Source organism: Orcinus orca, chromosome 2 (genome assembly GCF_937001465.1).
Source record: "Orcinus orca chromosome 2, mOrcOrc1.1, whole genome shotgun sequence".
Taxonomy (NCBI): Eukaryota; Metazoa; Chordata; class Mammalia; order Artiodactyla; family Delphinidae; genus Orcinus; species Orcinus orca.
The window spans coordinates 158,392,322-158,408,895 of record NC_064560.1 but is presented as its reverse complement, the minus strand read 5'-3'; the positions used below and the strand labels follow the sequence as shown (position 1 = coordinate 158,408,895).

The window sequence follows — 16,574 nt, the reverse complement described above, 5'->3', positions numbered from 1 at the left end:
TGCGGGCTCTACAGCACAGGCTCAGTAGTTGTGGTGCATGGGCTTAGTTGCTCCGCGGCATGTGGGATCTTCCTGGACCAGGGCTCGAAACTGTATCCCCTGCATTGGCAGGTGGATTCTTAAGCACTGAGCCACCAGGGAAGCCCCTCTACAGTAGGAACTTGTTGTTTATTCATTCCATATATAATAGCTTACATCTGCTAAGCTCAACCTCCTACTGCATTCCTCCCCCAACCCCCTCCCCCTTGGCAACCACAAGTCTGTTCTCTCTGTCCATGCGTCTGTTTCCATTTTGTAGATAGGTTCATTTGTGTCATATTTTTGATTCCGTATATAAGTGATATTGTATGGTATTTGTTTTTCTCAACACCTAGTAAATGTTAAAAAATATTATATCTTTTCTGGTTTTGAGGAGGTAAACAGATGCTTTATTCAGGGGCTGGAGTGATGGATCCCAAATCAGGCAGGCCTTGAGCAAGGTTTCTGAAGAATGGGGTTGTGGGATACAGGGAGACTCATTTTCTGCATGCCTGGAAGGGCTGAGAGAGTTGGGGTGGATCTTGAGCTGCTGTTTGTGTTTTGGTACTTGATTTGGTTTTGCTCAATAACTATCAGCAGACAGAAACCTCTTCTGCAGTGTAGCCATTTGGAGCATTTAAAGAGAAGTAAAGCAAAGACATTACAGTGCTCTCTGATGTTTGTGAAAATGGGATTGTACATGCATGGGGTTTAATAACTATTGAGAGGGAGAGACAATCATTGTGATTCTCCCTGGATGGCAAGTATGTGAAGTGTGACATTGGCACATCCTCTCTGAGAAAATGTAAGATGTGCCCTGAAAGAGCAAGGTCCGTGGGTAAGACTCAAAGGTCCTGCATTTGGCTACACTGTCAGATCTTACTTCCTTCCTTTTTGACAGTGTGATTCTTTGCTGCTTCTTTATTGACAGGTTGGTGTAGTCCTGCCCTTCTCTTTCCCTTTTTCCAACAACATTTTCCTTTACCATGTGTCGACTTCTCACCATTATCTTTCTCTTTTTACTTCTTAAATTTCCCTCTTTCTATACTTTTCCTTTGTTTATGCTCATGAGGTACAGTGTAAGAAAAACAAGTTATGGCTGGAAAGAGTGGTAACACTGTTGTTCTCTGCTAGTCAAGCACCCTGAGAGATGTCGTATTTAGAGGGAATTTGGGGTGAGGGAAGAAAAAGGTGTAATGAGTGGGGAGGAGGGGGCTCCTATGGGGGGTGTCATTAAGCAAATGCTGCCTGGCCAGGGATCAAGCTAACAAGGCTGCAGCTAGACAAGCACCAAAGACAGAAATAAGAAGGGTGGCATCTTAAGAATGGGGGGATAAATTTTTCAATTACATTTCTTATGCATATTAATGTTTTAGAGTTTGTCCCAGCCCTGAGGTTAAGGGGACAGGTCAAACACTGATATATGGAAGGAAGTGCAATAGGAACAACAACTTTGATTTCCTGCACAGGAGGTGGATGCCAACTGCCAACATCAAGGGCGAGACCCGTACTTTATATAAGGCAAAGTGTGTGCCTCTTTAATAAACGTCATGTTGAAGATGCAAGAAATAAACTATATAAATGGTTTAAAAAACTTAATGACCCTAATTAAATTCAGGTTCTTAGGAGGTTGGGTTGTAGATTGGTGAAATGAATTTTGGTGGCTTTCTAAATTGTCACTGAGATGTTGATGTTTGTGACTTTGGGTATTATTCTTTTTTTTTTTTTTTTTTTTTGCGGTACGCGGGCCTTTCACTGCTGTGGCCTCTCCCGTTGTGGAGCACAGGCTCCGGACGCACAGGCTCAGCGGCCATGGCTCACGGGCCCAGCCGCTCTGCAGCATGTGGAATCTTCCCGGACCGGGGCACGAACCCGTGTCCCCTGCATCGGCAGGTGGACTATCAACCACTGCGCCACCAGGGAAGCCCTTTTGGTATTATTCTAAATCAGGGGTTGGTATACTTTTTCTCTGGAGGACGAGATGGTAAATACGTTTGGCTGTGCAGGCCATTCTGTCTCTTTTGAGACTAGTCAACTCTGCACTTGGAGTGTGGTGAAGGTAGCCATAGACAATATATAAATGAATGGGTGTGACTATGTTTAATGAAAGTTTACTTACAAAGACAGGAGGTAGGCTGGATTTGGCTCATGAGCTGTAGTTTGTCGTCCCCTGTTCTAAATTATCACTGAGATGCTGGTATCTGGCAAAGCACTGCTAAATCACATTTATTTTGTAGAATGGAGTTTTCAGTTTCCATGACAAGCATCTCTGGGGGCTGCATGAAAGAAAGTGCAGTCTCATTTAATTTATGTTTATTCCATCACATTCTGGCCCTATTCCACTCCCACACCAGTGGTCCAGATGTTGGGACATGACAACCAGTGCTCCAAACTGACCTAAAACCACCTTTATACATTGGAAAACTGTTGACTTAAAGTGTTATGGCACAAACTGCAGGAATTGCTTTCCCCTGAGTCATAGAAACAAGTCTTATTTCATCAAATAACATTTGGTTTAATACGCTCAGAATTGGTAAAGAGTTAACACAAATAATCATAGTGATGATGGTGATGATGATGATGATAATGAAAACTGCTGTTAGTCATGGAGTCTTTGATTTAGAGAAGCAACAAGGTTGAGTTTGCAAACAGCATTTTTGGGTTTTGGTATAACCTTCTCTACATAGGAAAGCTTCTGCCTTGGTGTTTGAAGGAGTCTTGCCCAGAGTTGGTGGGCAATAAATGTGTTCAGAGTTTCATTTAGGTCTTCAGTTTTGCCACTGTGAGTTTTCCAATGTTACTTAAACTTAGAGCAGAGAAATCGGTGTATTGCCTCTGCAAAAAGAACTTTGAAGTTAAAAGTAATTGTTTTAAGGGCTAGCCCTAAATCTTTATTAAGTAAATATATTTGATTGACTTACTCACACACCTATTGATGGCCTACTATATAAAAAAGGCCTCTGACAACTGCTGGGGGCTATCAAAATGCGAGAGACACATCCTCTGCCTTTCAGGAATTTACAGTCTATAATCAGCAATGAACGTGTGAAGTTCAGCAGGTGCTCACCCTTGGCTTCCCCCAGGCCTTGGCTTCCCCTGGCCTTGGCTTCCCCAGGCCAGGCCAGTTTAGGGGTAACTGTACCTATAACACCTACAGTTAGAAACACGATGGCTCTAATTCCCACCACCAATACTAGACTTCTACCCCCGTTCAAAGTGTCCCACAGTGATTTATTAGAGAGTGCTACAACCCCAGAGCATGCAATGGGGAAATTACCATTTCCATCCTCTTTTTTCCCCTCCCTGTGGTGTGGCTGGCTGCTGAGCCAGCCGTGACTGTCTCTCTGTGATTCCTGGCACTAATTGTGCCATTACCCCCTGCCCTGGCCTGTCCTGCTCTGGCAGACCACCAGTTCTGCAGATCTTGTTGGGGCATCTGCACACTTGACTGCTCAGCTCTTTATAAAATACTAATGTTTGTTAAATGCTGTATGCCATGCAAGGTGAGAAAAGCTGTATTTCAGAGTGCCTTCTGCGAGAAAGGTGGGGATGCCACGTCTGGGTTGGAGCTGGGCCATGATATTGAAAGGCTGTATTGCATAATGAAGAAAGCAAGGACTCTGGATCTAACTGCCTGGGCTGGCCCTGGCCCTGACAATCACAGGCTATGTAATCTTGGGCAAGTTACTAAGCCTCTCTGTGCCTTGGTTTCCTCATCTGTGAAATAATAAAAATGATAATACTGGGCCTCCCTGGTGGCGCAGTGGTTGAGAGTCCACCTGCCGATGCAGGGGACACGGGTTCGTGCCCCGGTCTGGGAAGATCCCACATGCCGCGGAGCGGCTGGGCCCGTGAGCCATGGCAGCTGAGCCTGCGCGTCCGGAGCCTGTGCTCCACAACGGGAGAGGCCACAACAGTGAGAGGCCTGCGTACAGAAAAAAAAAAAAAATGATAATACTCATTTCATAAGTTTGCTGTGGGAATCAAATGAGTTAATCAATGTAGAGCACTTAGAACAGCAGCTGGCACCCAGGAAGCTCTATAACAGTGCTATTTGCTATCACTGTTGTTGTTATTATCCCTTCAGCCCTCAGGAGGTGTGGACAGGATCTGGGGCTGAGGACCTCCAATGCTGCTATCTCTGGGATTAAGCAGTTTCATTATGTTATAGAATTATAATGCACATGTCATTTTCTGTAACTGCCATGACTTGAGAAAAGTTGATAGGCCCAGCTTTTACACAGGTCTCTTTCAAACCTTAGAAAGACTAAGAGATGTTTCTTTTTCTTTTTTTTTTTAAAATAAATTTATTTTTTTATTTATTTATTGGCTGTGTTGGGTCTTCGTTGCTGTGTGTGGGCTTTCTCTAGTTGCTGGAGCGGGAAGTTCTCTTTGTTGTGGAGCACAGGCTCTAAGCACGTGGGCTGCAGCAGTTGTGGCTTGCAGGCTCTAGAGTGCAGGCTCAGTAGTTGTGGCACACGGGCTTAATTGCTCTGCGGCATGTGGGATCTTCCTGGACCAGGGCTCGAACCCGTGTCCCCTGCATTGGCAGGCAGATTCTTAACCACTGCACCACCAGGGAAGTCCCGAGATGTTTCTATTTTTGTGTCCATTTTGTAGATAATGAAACTGAGGTTAACAAACATGCCCCGACTCATACACTTAGAAAATGGCAGAACTTGGATTCAAACCCAGATTCATTGGGCCCAGGACACTTGGCCATTGGGCAAAATGCCACACTGTTTTCTCCAGGGATATAGGGACAGCTCCTTTTCCCCATTCTTTATCCCACTTTGTCATATGCTCCCCAAGTTCTGTTACCTACTGTGTCCCATGTCTCTCAAATATTTGTGAATATATTTTGTGAATATCTCCCCATGCTGCCCTTCTTCAAGGACTTAGTCAAAGGCCAGAGGGGCGATGCTAGTGGGCCAGGCTGGTGGAGGCCAGTCTCTCTTCCTTTAGCCTGACTTCTATTTTGAAGGATGCTTAGTGGTTGTAGGTAAGTAGATCCCTAAAGGGAGGAGGGGAGGGGATGGGTACAGTTTGAGCTCCAGCTGAGATCTAATTCTCTCTGTACTGCGGATTTGTACTTGCTCTGGATCTTGACATGTAAAAGGTTCCCAGAAACATTACACCACAGAGGCTATATTTAGGCGGTTTTAATAGGGTAGCATGGCTCCGCTATATTCCTTAGGGTCCCACCGGGGAATACACGTCAGTGATTAGCAAGGCCGAGCGCTACACTGTTACTCCACTTGCTGCTGATTGGATTAAGAAGACTTCTTTCTTCTCAAAAATTAATTAATGGGTCAAATTCACAACAAACTCAGATACTTGGCTTACTATTATTTTAATTGGAGGGCATTTACTGCAGACTTCACTCACTGTCATTTGACCTTCACCTGACTTGTGAGAGACTCTGCCGCCTGAGTCACATGCCACATCTCGGTCTGATGGAAACGTAGGCTCTAGATTTTGTTTTGCAGTGTCCCATGCTTCTTCCATACTTCCCTCTTTTTGTATTTCTTTTCTTCACATCTTCCTTTCCCCTCATTTTTCCCTAGAAAAACAAAGTAAGAAAACAGCTGTGAAGGTGCTTTGAAAGTTAAAGAGCTTTACAAACCTTTGGTGCTTGCAGAATACCAAGTGTCTTCCATGTCTCTGTTGTCCTTGAAGGGGGAGAGGGTTATGTGGTCAGTACCTGTTAAATGCCAGGCATTGCATGAGGCCTCTTGGTATATATTTTATTTAATTCTCATAATAACCTTGCAAGACTGTTATTCTTAACCTTATTCTATAGAAGAGGCATTTCAGGCTCAGAAAGATTATTAACTTGCCCCAAGCCAACAGCCAAGTAAGTGAAGAATCTGGAAGTAGTGAACTTACACTCTGAAATCTTTGCTCTTTTCACCCATTTTCCCTTGCCTTTCTAAGCTACGGTGCTCACTTATGGTGGGAAATAAGGAAGAATTAGCCAATTCAAGTAATAAGTAACACAGACTCGAATTTGGAGAAGCTGCTGCTTCAGTTGTAATCCCAGATCCCATTCAAACTTTACGGATTCCTCTCTGCAGCTTAGCTCTGCCAGGGCCTCTGCTACCCGCATTGCCCTCTACTTTGAACTCAGGAGGTTTCTGGGAAACATTTGTTTTATCATCTCCAAAACTGGAATTTGGGACAGAAGTTTCTCTTAATAAGTCAGTTTATCACTGGACAGTATAAGAATCACTAATACTATGCAAATTTATGCAAATCACCCATCTGCCTTGAGGGAGATTTAAAGTAAGATGGGGGCCACACCTTCGAGGTGTGTAGTCTGAATGGTCGCTTTCACTTCCATATGGGGTGGGGTGAGCCCTTTTCTTTGAGCCTTACTGAGACTTGTACAATTCTGAGTCCTTGACCCCATGTTAAGGTCTGGCCTTTTTGTACAGCATTCTCTGAAATACTGCCTAGATCATAAACAGGTTCTGACCAAGGTCAAAGACAGAGCCATATCATTTTTCAATTGGAAAAACTGCCTACTATGGACGGTCTTAGAGCTGTCAGGCATTTGGAGACTTTGTAGCGGGAAGGATGGATTCACATGAACCTGGGCAAAAGACATCGGCTGTTGATGCTAACAAGGGTGAGAGCAGAGGCTAAAACTGAGAATGGTCAGTGGTGGCAAGGGACAATCCGAGGGGCTCTCTGCCCCCTAAACTCCGTCAGCCTCCCTAAACTACTGTAAATAAGAAATAAACAAGCAAAATGTGAAAACCATTCAACAGATATTTTTCGACCTTTCTACTCAGTGTGGTTATCTACAGATCATCAGCGTCACCTGGGAGCTCGTTAGAAAAGCAGCCTCCCAGGATCCACCCCAGGCCTACTGAGTTAGAATCATGTCACGTGATTCTGCGCACAGCCACGAGCTGAAGGTCGGAGCAGCCGTTTTGTACTGGGAACTGTGGTCTTGAGGGCTGGGTGCAAGGCCTCTGCACACAGCGCTCTATGAACAAGTGAAACTGGACGAAGCACCAAGGAAAAGAAACAAAAGGTTAGACTTTATTTTATTACCCAGATTCTGTTTTTATTTCAGGAATTGTTAATGGGCTTTGCCAGTGACATTAAGTGAAGGATAAATGAATTAAGGGTTCTTCAAGGATAGGTGAATTAAGGGTTCAAAATTAAAACAGGGCTGTGAGGAGGATTTCTCTGGGGAAAGCTGTGTTGCGAATCCACCTAAACTAAGCAAGAGGAAGAAGTAGGGAGGTGCTCAGTCGCTTCATCTCATATCTGAGGAGGAGACTTCTACCTGACCACCCAGAGAGCTTAGCATGTGACTCTAGTGGGTGGAAGGGTGTAGTAGCCGGCTGTCCGTCACCCACTAACCCATCCCCACTGGGAAATCAAAGGAGCCAGGGAGACGGGATGGTGAGTGCTCTGGTAGAGGTGCAAAGCTGCGGCTGTGTCTGAATGGTCACGCTGCCCTCGCGTGGAATGCGGAACCAATGGCTGGGAATAATTTTAATAGGGGTCACCCAGGGGAGGAGACCATGGCAGTAAAAGGCTGTGAGGTGACATTGGTTGTTGGCGGTGGGCCGGGGCGGGGAATAGGGAACAGAAGTGGAGCGTGCTTGGGAATGGGCAGCCCAGCGAGCGGCATTGATGGGTAAATGGGGGTTGTCATCAGAGGAACCTCGAAGGTGGTAGTCTCTAGAGAATTCGTAAAGATACTCACCATGGAAATGTCAGTTCTAGATGTCTTCTAACACCAGGAAGAATAGCACTACCTTACTATGTAGTACTCACCAAGTAGGAATTTTCCTGCCCCTTTACTTCCCCCTCACAGCTTCAACCCTGGGGGAGACACAGGTCAGAAATAGCAGGTAAGTTCTGGGAGAAAGAATTTAAAACAGAAGATGTTAACCCTGAGGTGCGGGAGCGTTTTGCTGCTGGTCCTGCATAAGGGAGGGTGTGTGGAAGGGAGGCTTTTGGGTGACGATTGATCTGTTCGTCACTATATCTGACTAGACACTTTTAAATACTGAATTGGGATTGCAGTTGGAATTTACAGTGATAGTAGATTATCTTTCTAACCTAAGCATGACCGTAAAAGTCAAGGTTAAAGGAAGGACCTGACTGGGTTTAAAGAGACAATGGGAAAAAACACATTTTTGTGATTAAACCCCATAAGTCTTGCTTATTCAATGTGCCAGTTACAGAAGGATTAGCCGAAAGAGAAACACCTGTAAGTTCAGAGGAGCGTTAGCTAGAAGATGACTTGATATGATTCAGCCTTTGATTATTTTGGTCAGTGCCTGGAAACACATTTTTCTATGGGGACCAAACTGTAGGTATGGGCAGTGCCTACTACATCAGCAGTTACCAAGGAGTGGTCGTTTTAAGGGATACAAAGAAAAGGAATTTTCAAAGAGTAAGATTTAAGCATTTGTTTTAATGTATTATATTAATCAGAATAAACTAAGTGCTGTCATAAACTATCTCAAAATCAAAGTGAGTTAAGAGAATAAAGGGTTATTTTTCACCTCACATCACAGTCCAATGTGGGCTTTAGTGGGGATGGGTTCTGTGTTCCACAGTTGTTCAGGGACTCAGACTCCCTGAGTTTTGGGGGCTTTCGGTTCCTCTGGTCCTTGAGTCGGTTTCCTCCAGCCACAGACCGACAAAGAGGGGACATTGAGGATCACTGATGGTGCCAGGAATCACTTCCGTGGCACCGTCCCTTGGCCAGAGCCTGTGACGTGACCCTGCCTAACTGCAAGGGTTGCTGGGAAATGTCTGGTAGCTGTGTGACCAGTGAGCAAAGGAAACGGGGTGGGACTCACCACTGTCTCTCTTCACGGACACCTTATGAGAGGTACAGCCCATCAAATCCCTGATTTCACAGACAGTATTGTTGCTTAGGTTAAAACTAAAGTTGTAGAGCCACTTCCTGCTGACCACATGAATCACTTGAAGGCCGGTTCCTGTGGGGAAGGAGTTGGGGTGTCCTTATCACTGCAGATAAGGACACTGAAGGATGTGGTGGGGAAAATGCCATTATGAAAACCCAGAATGATTCAGGTGTATTCAACCTCTGTAACTTTCTGCTTAGGGCATAGCAAAAGGGCAACAAAAATGAATTAAAACCCTCTTTCCCTTCAGGGCACTTTACTCTAATTAATCTTACAGTAAGGCTATTTAAAATGAAGCTTTCATTATTGACTTATCATCAACAGTAATTTCTTGCAAGAGAAAAACAGACTTTTCCAGAGTGGATTTTTAGAAATCAATTGGTGATTATTCTTTGTATTTTATTTTCATTTTTAAACTTAAAATTTTACTATTGAGTGATTAACAGCTATTTCTTGTGCACGAAAAATAGAATTTTTAGGTGTGCATTTTTGTTAAATGGTTATTATGCTTTGCATTTCATTTTTATTTTTATACTGTGAGAGCATTGACTTCTTTTCACTGCCTTTGTCTTTATAGTCACTTTCTGTACTTGAGGTGGGTCAGAGCTGACTTTGGAGCCAGGACACCTGGGGCAGAGCCAAGTCTGCCCCTCACTAGCTGCCTGACTTTGAGCAAGTTTCCTAATCTCTCTATGCCTCAGTTTTCTCATCTATAAAACGACAGCAGTAACAGTACCTACCTCATAGGATCGTGGTGAGAATTCAATGAGGTGATATTTATAAAGTCTGGCATAGACTAAGTGCTATGTATGTTTTTGGTGTTAATCTTTGACAAGTGATACTCAATTTCCTTTTGCAGTAGTTTCCATTTGGCATCATACTTTAAAGTAAAAAACAATGAGCCTTTTAAAAGAGAAACATTAATAAATAATAGCACAAGTCGTTGTAGAGTGCTATGGCCAGAACTGTGATGTTGGTAAGCAGCTAATTCAAGTGTGGACTGTGTCTCATGTGATCGATGGCTTCCTTATAAATCAGGCAGTAGATCTGACTTGGAGTTTTTGCAAATCAATCAGCAATGAATGAAAGCCCTTTTCTAAGAGTAAGTATAGTGATTTGCTAAACTTATTATTGGAATAAAACCACCCTAAAACTGATACTTGAAGAGGCTTGGTTTCTGAACAAGTTGAGATATAGAACAATGCAAAGACGGGGACCATTTATTTCCTGTTTACTGTCAGAAGCCAGTAAAGGTAATGGCTTTGGCTGTACTGGCCTCATGGATTGCTAACAGCTGTGAACCCAGGAGTTAGACAGAACTGCCTAACTGGGCTGGGGCAGGAACCCCCTGGGGGAAGAGGAGGCCCACCCAGTGGAGGCTCCGGGCACAGAGGGACAGAGAACTTGTGCCCAGCGTGAGCAGGCATACTCTCAAGAGAAAGAAAGTAGAGAATGGAGCAGAGCTTGCCTTTTCCATTTGCCCCGAATTTAACAATCCCCACTTGTCACTCCTCTTCCTCAGGGGTAAGAGTGTGCTTATGAAAAATTCCTTTTAGTGAAGGGGAAAACTGTCTCTCTCTAATAAAGGCCCAAACTGTTAGGGTGCTCTGTTGTTTGGTCTCCTTTGTAATCATGACTTACAGTGTCTGCACTTCTCTTTCTAGTATTAATTAACTACACATGGCATTAATTAACTATATGGCATCACTCACTGGAGTCTCCTCCACGAATCTGTCATTCTTCCTGGTGAGACTTCTGCTGCACCCACAGACAAATGGGGGGGGCAAGTTAAGGTATTTTCTCTTTATCAGGAAGAAAAAGAAAAGTAGTGGAGCCCCTGCTTAAAAAAAAAAATCAGTTCATGGGTGATCTTAGTTGCTGTGATGCAACTGGTGTGTGTGTGTGTTCGAATAGACAGGAGGTAATTTTTTTTATTTTTTGGCACTTTCAGATCATAAGAGAATTTAACATTAAGCAAACTCCCAAAATTGCTCCTGAGCCTTCCTAGATATTTAGGTAAATCTTTAGGTAAACTGAGACACACTAGTCTTTCATTGTTAATTTTACAAACTGCCAATAATCTACTTTCCATATCTTTTAAAGATATGCTTGTAAAATGACATAGCCTATTAATTTTTAATGAATGTTTCTAGATTTTAAGCACACAAAATTATCAACTAGTAATAGCATGTGTAATTTTCTGAAGCTGAAAAACAATAGCACAGTTGTTTATTTATGCTTTGGTCTGCTAAGCTTATCATTACCAGACAAGGAAATAGCATATCATATTTTTACAAACTGTTTAACAGTAGTTATTGGTAGCAGTTCCTCACAAAGCCAGGTGGGAAGTAGTTTTATTTTTTTCAAAAGTTTGCTTTGGAAATGAAAACACTATTGCTTTATACAAAATTACTTTTGCAATATGGGAATTCTGATTTTAAAAAAGAGACATTGTCTCTCCATAGCGCAGTGGTAACATTTTTAAGATTCTAATGACATACTCAGGAAACATTCATAAATCAGTTAAGTATCTAGCACAGTAATGTTTTACTCTGTGTGGCCTTAGGAAAATGATTTCACATTTCTATTTTCTACTTGTCTTTGAAGAAATAGAGATCATGGTAATCTATTAACATCTTTGAAGCTCTCTGGGATAAAAAATATGCTAATTATTCTTTTGATATTATAATATTTATACTTTATTTAAATATGACTTTTGAATTAGACCAGTCCATTCTGTTGAACTAATGACAAATTTGGAGATATGATTGGTGTGTCTTTGGGACACAGAATTTCCACGTCCTATGTAATCTCAAAATTTCTCTGGTCTTGTGATAATAACATGGCAGCTTCATTTTTAATGACCATGCTGTAAGGCACTGTTGACTCTTTTCTAGAGATTATATCATTTCATTGTTTTGGTTAACATTAGTTTGAAAAAATTGCAGCTCTAATTTTAGCTGTGGGGACAAATATTTGTGTTGTTGGTGATTAACAAGACTTCTGAAGGTCAGATATAAATACATAAACTCTACTGCAATATTAGTTTGCATTTCCCCTTTTTTGGTAAGGGTGTGGAAAAAACCAGAACAAAGTATACCAAAAAGGGAATGATAGTTTGAAAGAATAAAGTTGTAATTTAGAAAAGGTAATTTCAAAAGATACCTTGAGTAATGCATATTCAATATGAAAAATACTGGTAATGCAGAAAAAAACAATCACTCAAATGTTCTATTACTTAAAGACAGTGTGTTAACAATCCTGAGAATATTCCAGATCTGGTTTTCTAGTACACTTTCCTTTTACATTGTTGTGATTATACTATTGATACTATTGTATGTGCTGCTTTTTTCATTTACTATTAGAACATAAGCAATTTATAAATTGTCACAAACTTCTCACAAACTTTTCATTGGCAACATAATCTATTATCAAATGGTATAGAATAACAGATCATTTACCCTTATTAGTGTGATTGGTGCTCTGATATTTACTGAGTTTTGAGAGTTTATCCTCTCTCATTTATTCCTCCTCTCTGCTTGGTCTGCTAAACAAAACTAAGGCTTTGGTGCATTTACTATAAAAGTTCTAAACCTGCCTGAGCAGGACTTCTGGTTCCAAAAGACAGAGCAGCATAAAACTCAGATGCAACATGGTAATTACATTATTTAATTATGAGACAGATATGTGCACATTTCTCTGTAAAGTGGATTTGTTCAAACTCAGTAGCTTCTGGATCCTAGGAGAAATTGAAATATTGTCTCTTGAGAAGGTGTGTGCTTCTGGCAACAAAAATGAAAATAAACAAGTGGGACTCCATTAAACTAAGGAGGTACAGCACAACAAACAACAAATTGAAAAGGTAGCCTCCAAAATGGAAAAAAAATTCACAAACCATATATCTAATGAGGTTAATATATAAAATATATAAATAACTCATACAACTCAATAGCAAAAAAAAAGCAAATAATTCAACTTAAAGGTGGGCAAAGGACCTGAATAGACATTTTTCAAAAGAAGGCATATAAATGGCCAAGAGGTACATGAAAAGATGCTCAATATCACTCATCGCCAGGGAAATGCAAATCAAAACCACAATGAGATACCACCTCACACGTCTTAGAATGGCTATTATCGAAAAGACAAGAAATAGCAAGTGTTGGAGAAGGGTGGAAAAAAGGGAATACTTGTGTACTATTGGTGGGAATGTAAATTGGAGTAGTCATTACGGAAAACAGTATGGAGGCTCCTCAAAAAATCACAAATAGAACTACCAACTGACCCAAACATCCTACTCTAGGTATATATGTGAGAAGGAATTGGGAGGATTCCCTGGCAGTCCAGTGGTTAGGACTCCATGCCCTCACTGCCGAGGGCCTGGGTTCAATTCCTGGTTGCAGAACTAAGATCCTGCCACAAACCCATGTTCATTGCAGCATTATGCACAATAGCCAAGATATGGAAACAACCTAAGCATCTGTCAGTCTATGAATGGATAAAGATGTAGTAGACACATACAGTGAAATGTTACTCAGCCTTGAGAAAGAAGGAAATCTTGCCACATGTGACAAGATGGTTGAACCTTGAGGGTATTACGCTAAGTGAGATAAATCCAACAAAGAAAGACAGATACTGTATGACCTCACTTAAATGTGGAACCTAAAAAAGTCAGACATAAAAACAGAGTAGAATGGTGGTCACCAAAGGCTGGGGGGTGGAGGAATTGGGGAGATGTTGTTTAAGATGATGTTTACAGCTAGTAGATAAATAAGCATAGTGAATAATAGTCGATAATGCTGTACTATAAACTTCAAAGTTGCCAAGAGACTAGATCTTAATTGTTCTCATCACACACACAAAAAATTATAATTACATAACATGATAGAGGTATTAGCTACCAGCTTGGGTAGTAAACATACATAGTATCTAAGTGTATCAAACCAACACATACATCTTAAACTTACACAATGTTACATGATCTCAATTTTTAAAAATTAAAATATGAAAGTCCATTTTTAAAGAAAAATAAGGTGTGTGCTTGAGAGCCTCATGGCTTATGGTGGTAAATAGCTGCAGCAGCCCCAGGCTGAGTGCGATGTGGAAGACAGTACAGTATGTGGTAGTTTGTGAAAACCAATTCATCTAAATGAACTTTCAGGAGTTTTTAGATTTTTCCACAATTTTACCTCTTTCCCGATAAAGGTCTAACTCTTTTTTTTTTTTTTTTTTTTGCGGTACGCGGGCCTCTCACTGTTGTGGCCTCTCCTGTTGTGGAGCACAGGCTCCGGACGCGCAGGCTCAGCGGCCATGGCTCACGGGCCCAGCCGCTCCGCAGCATGTGGGATCCTCCCGGACCAGGACACGAACCCACATCCCCTGCATCGGCAGGCGGACTCTCAACCACTGCACCACCAGGGAAGCCCAGGTCTAACTCTTTTTAATCAAGCTAACCATTTAGGGTCATTAATTAGGATCACTTAAAACTGAGTGTAAGGGACGGGGATGACGTTCTGTTCCGCCGCATCCAAGGGGTGCAGCTCGGCGTTGTGGAGCAGAAAGAACACTCGAAGGGCTTTCCTGACATTGACAGTCGACGATTTAAAACCCCGCTAGAATTTGTAAGTGTGTGAAGCATTCCCAGACCCTTCAACCAACTCAACAGCAGCTACTTCCCTGTGACTGGGTCCTGATTAAGGTCCTCCCAAGAAAGACTTCATTGCATCCATGCTCAAGAGGACTCTGCCAGGTTTTCCTGACCCCTCTACATCGCTATCAAGTGCGAAGCCCTTAAGACTTGGGTATGTGTATTGCAACGGCAAGAGTGCCAGTGCCCACCAAAGACCCACTGGACCTGTCAGCTCCTCTGTTTCACCAAGCAGACATAATAACTTACCAGCAAAGCAGAGTAAGCCAGGTGCCTCTGCGAGATACCACCAGCTGATAACACACAAGAAAAAGTCATTAACTTAGCCTAGAACCCTACCTTTTCTTGAGAAGCTGGGATTTAAAGGAGCTATTCTGAGATCTGTGCTGCTAGGAAGTGACTGATAACATAGACTGGATCAGTCCCTGAGTTCAGAGACTTGGTTGCAAGTGAGTGAAAAATAGACAACGAGAGGCTTCCCTGGTGGCGCAGTGGTTGAGAGTCCGCCTGCCAATGCAGGGGACACTGGTTCGTGCCCCGGGCTGGGAAGATCCCACATGCCGTGGAGCGGCTGGGCCCATGAGCCATGGCCACTGGGCCTGCGCGTCCGGAGCCTGTGCTCCGCAACGGGAGGGGCCGCGACGGTGAGAGGCCCGCGTACCGCAAAAAAAAAAAAAAAAAAAAAGACAACGAAATGTTGAAGAATTGCACAGAGGTGCAAGCCAAATTTTACCCTCTCCAAGTGATGGTGGCTGGACTGAGAAAGTGCTAAACCAAACCTGGAATAGGACTGGTTGTTTGGGTGTCTCTCTTTGTCATTGTGGCCTCTTACTGTTACATTGCTTTCTGTGTTGTCTCTCTAGGTCCCATTGTTCTCAGATAATTCACATTGCCCTGACTGGACAGCAATGGTTCCCTAGTTTAGAACTAGGCCACTGGTTGTACCAAACTGAACTGCTTGAGAATGAATGTTGCCAAGTATTCTTAGACCATATTAACAGAGCTGATTATTGCCCTGAGTGTTATCCTGATAATCCTGCTAAGAGAAGCCTTGTTCTTCCTTGGTCTTTCCCACTTGAGGGGGCTCCCCAAAATCTTACCAGGTGGACCTTTGAAAAAGCTTGCCACCCATTTCTTCTGGGTCCTCCACTGTTAGAAAAAGGATATATGAGTCTAGAGTTGCTGGTTTTAACCCTGCATTACAGTGAATCCTGATCAGAACAGACAAAACCTTGAACAAAAAACCTGGCCAAACAAATAACTTCTTAAACTTAAGATTTTCTTAAAGTAAAAATCATGGAGACTCTAGAGGGTTGTGTCCTAGTAGCCCAAGGAAGATGGAAAAATGACTCCTTTCTATATCTGATCCAGACTGTCACTGCTCTGGGAAGCTGCTTAAATTGTTGTTGGATCTGCTTCCAGGGTCTATGCATCTCTTCTTCAGCATGAATTTAATCAGCATTCCAAGCCAGACTGTTCATCTAGAACCTGACTAACCCATATTTCCTATGTTTTGGAATTAGCTTACTCCTAAAAATCTCCACAGCCTAATGATTGACATTATTATGACACGGTAGTCCTGGAGGAGAAGCCCCCTACTGTGTGTACTTTCATTATATTCTAGCGATAACTTTCGTGTGGGAAAGCATCCTTGTAGCTGAATTCTAGATTATTCCAGTAAAACAACTAGACATTTTAATAATAAACTATATTGTTTTAAATTCTACCTCATATATTAATTGGTGATAATTATATATATAATTTATTCATATATAACTATTCATCATTGGCTCTATTTAGCTCATCCTCAGTGTGGGTATGACATGATCGATAACTGGTCACTGTCAGAGAAATCACATTCAATCAGGCAACCTATATAGGTGACATAAAAGCATGCAGAAATGCCTCTGTCTACATCTCCTTGGCTCTACATAAGCAAATACTATCCTGTCTTTGTGGTGACTGAATGTAGAATGTCCTCCCCTGGCAATGGAAAAGTACCTGTCCTA

General features: G+C 42.3%; 1 pseudogene; it reads left to right on the top strand.

The window, feature by feature from the left end:
• Positions 1-8,362: 8,362 nt before the first annotated feature.
• On the top strand, positions 8,363-15,851 carry LOC105748488 (torsin-1A-interacting protein 2-like; annotated as a pseudogene).
• The last annotated feature ends 723 nt before the right edge of the window (positions 15,852-16,574 follow it).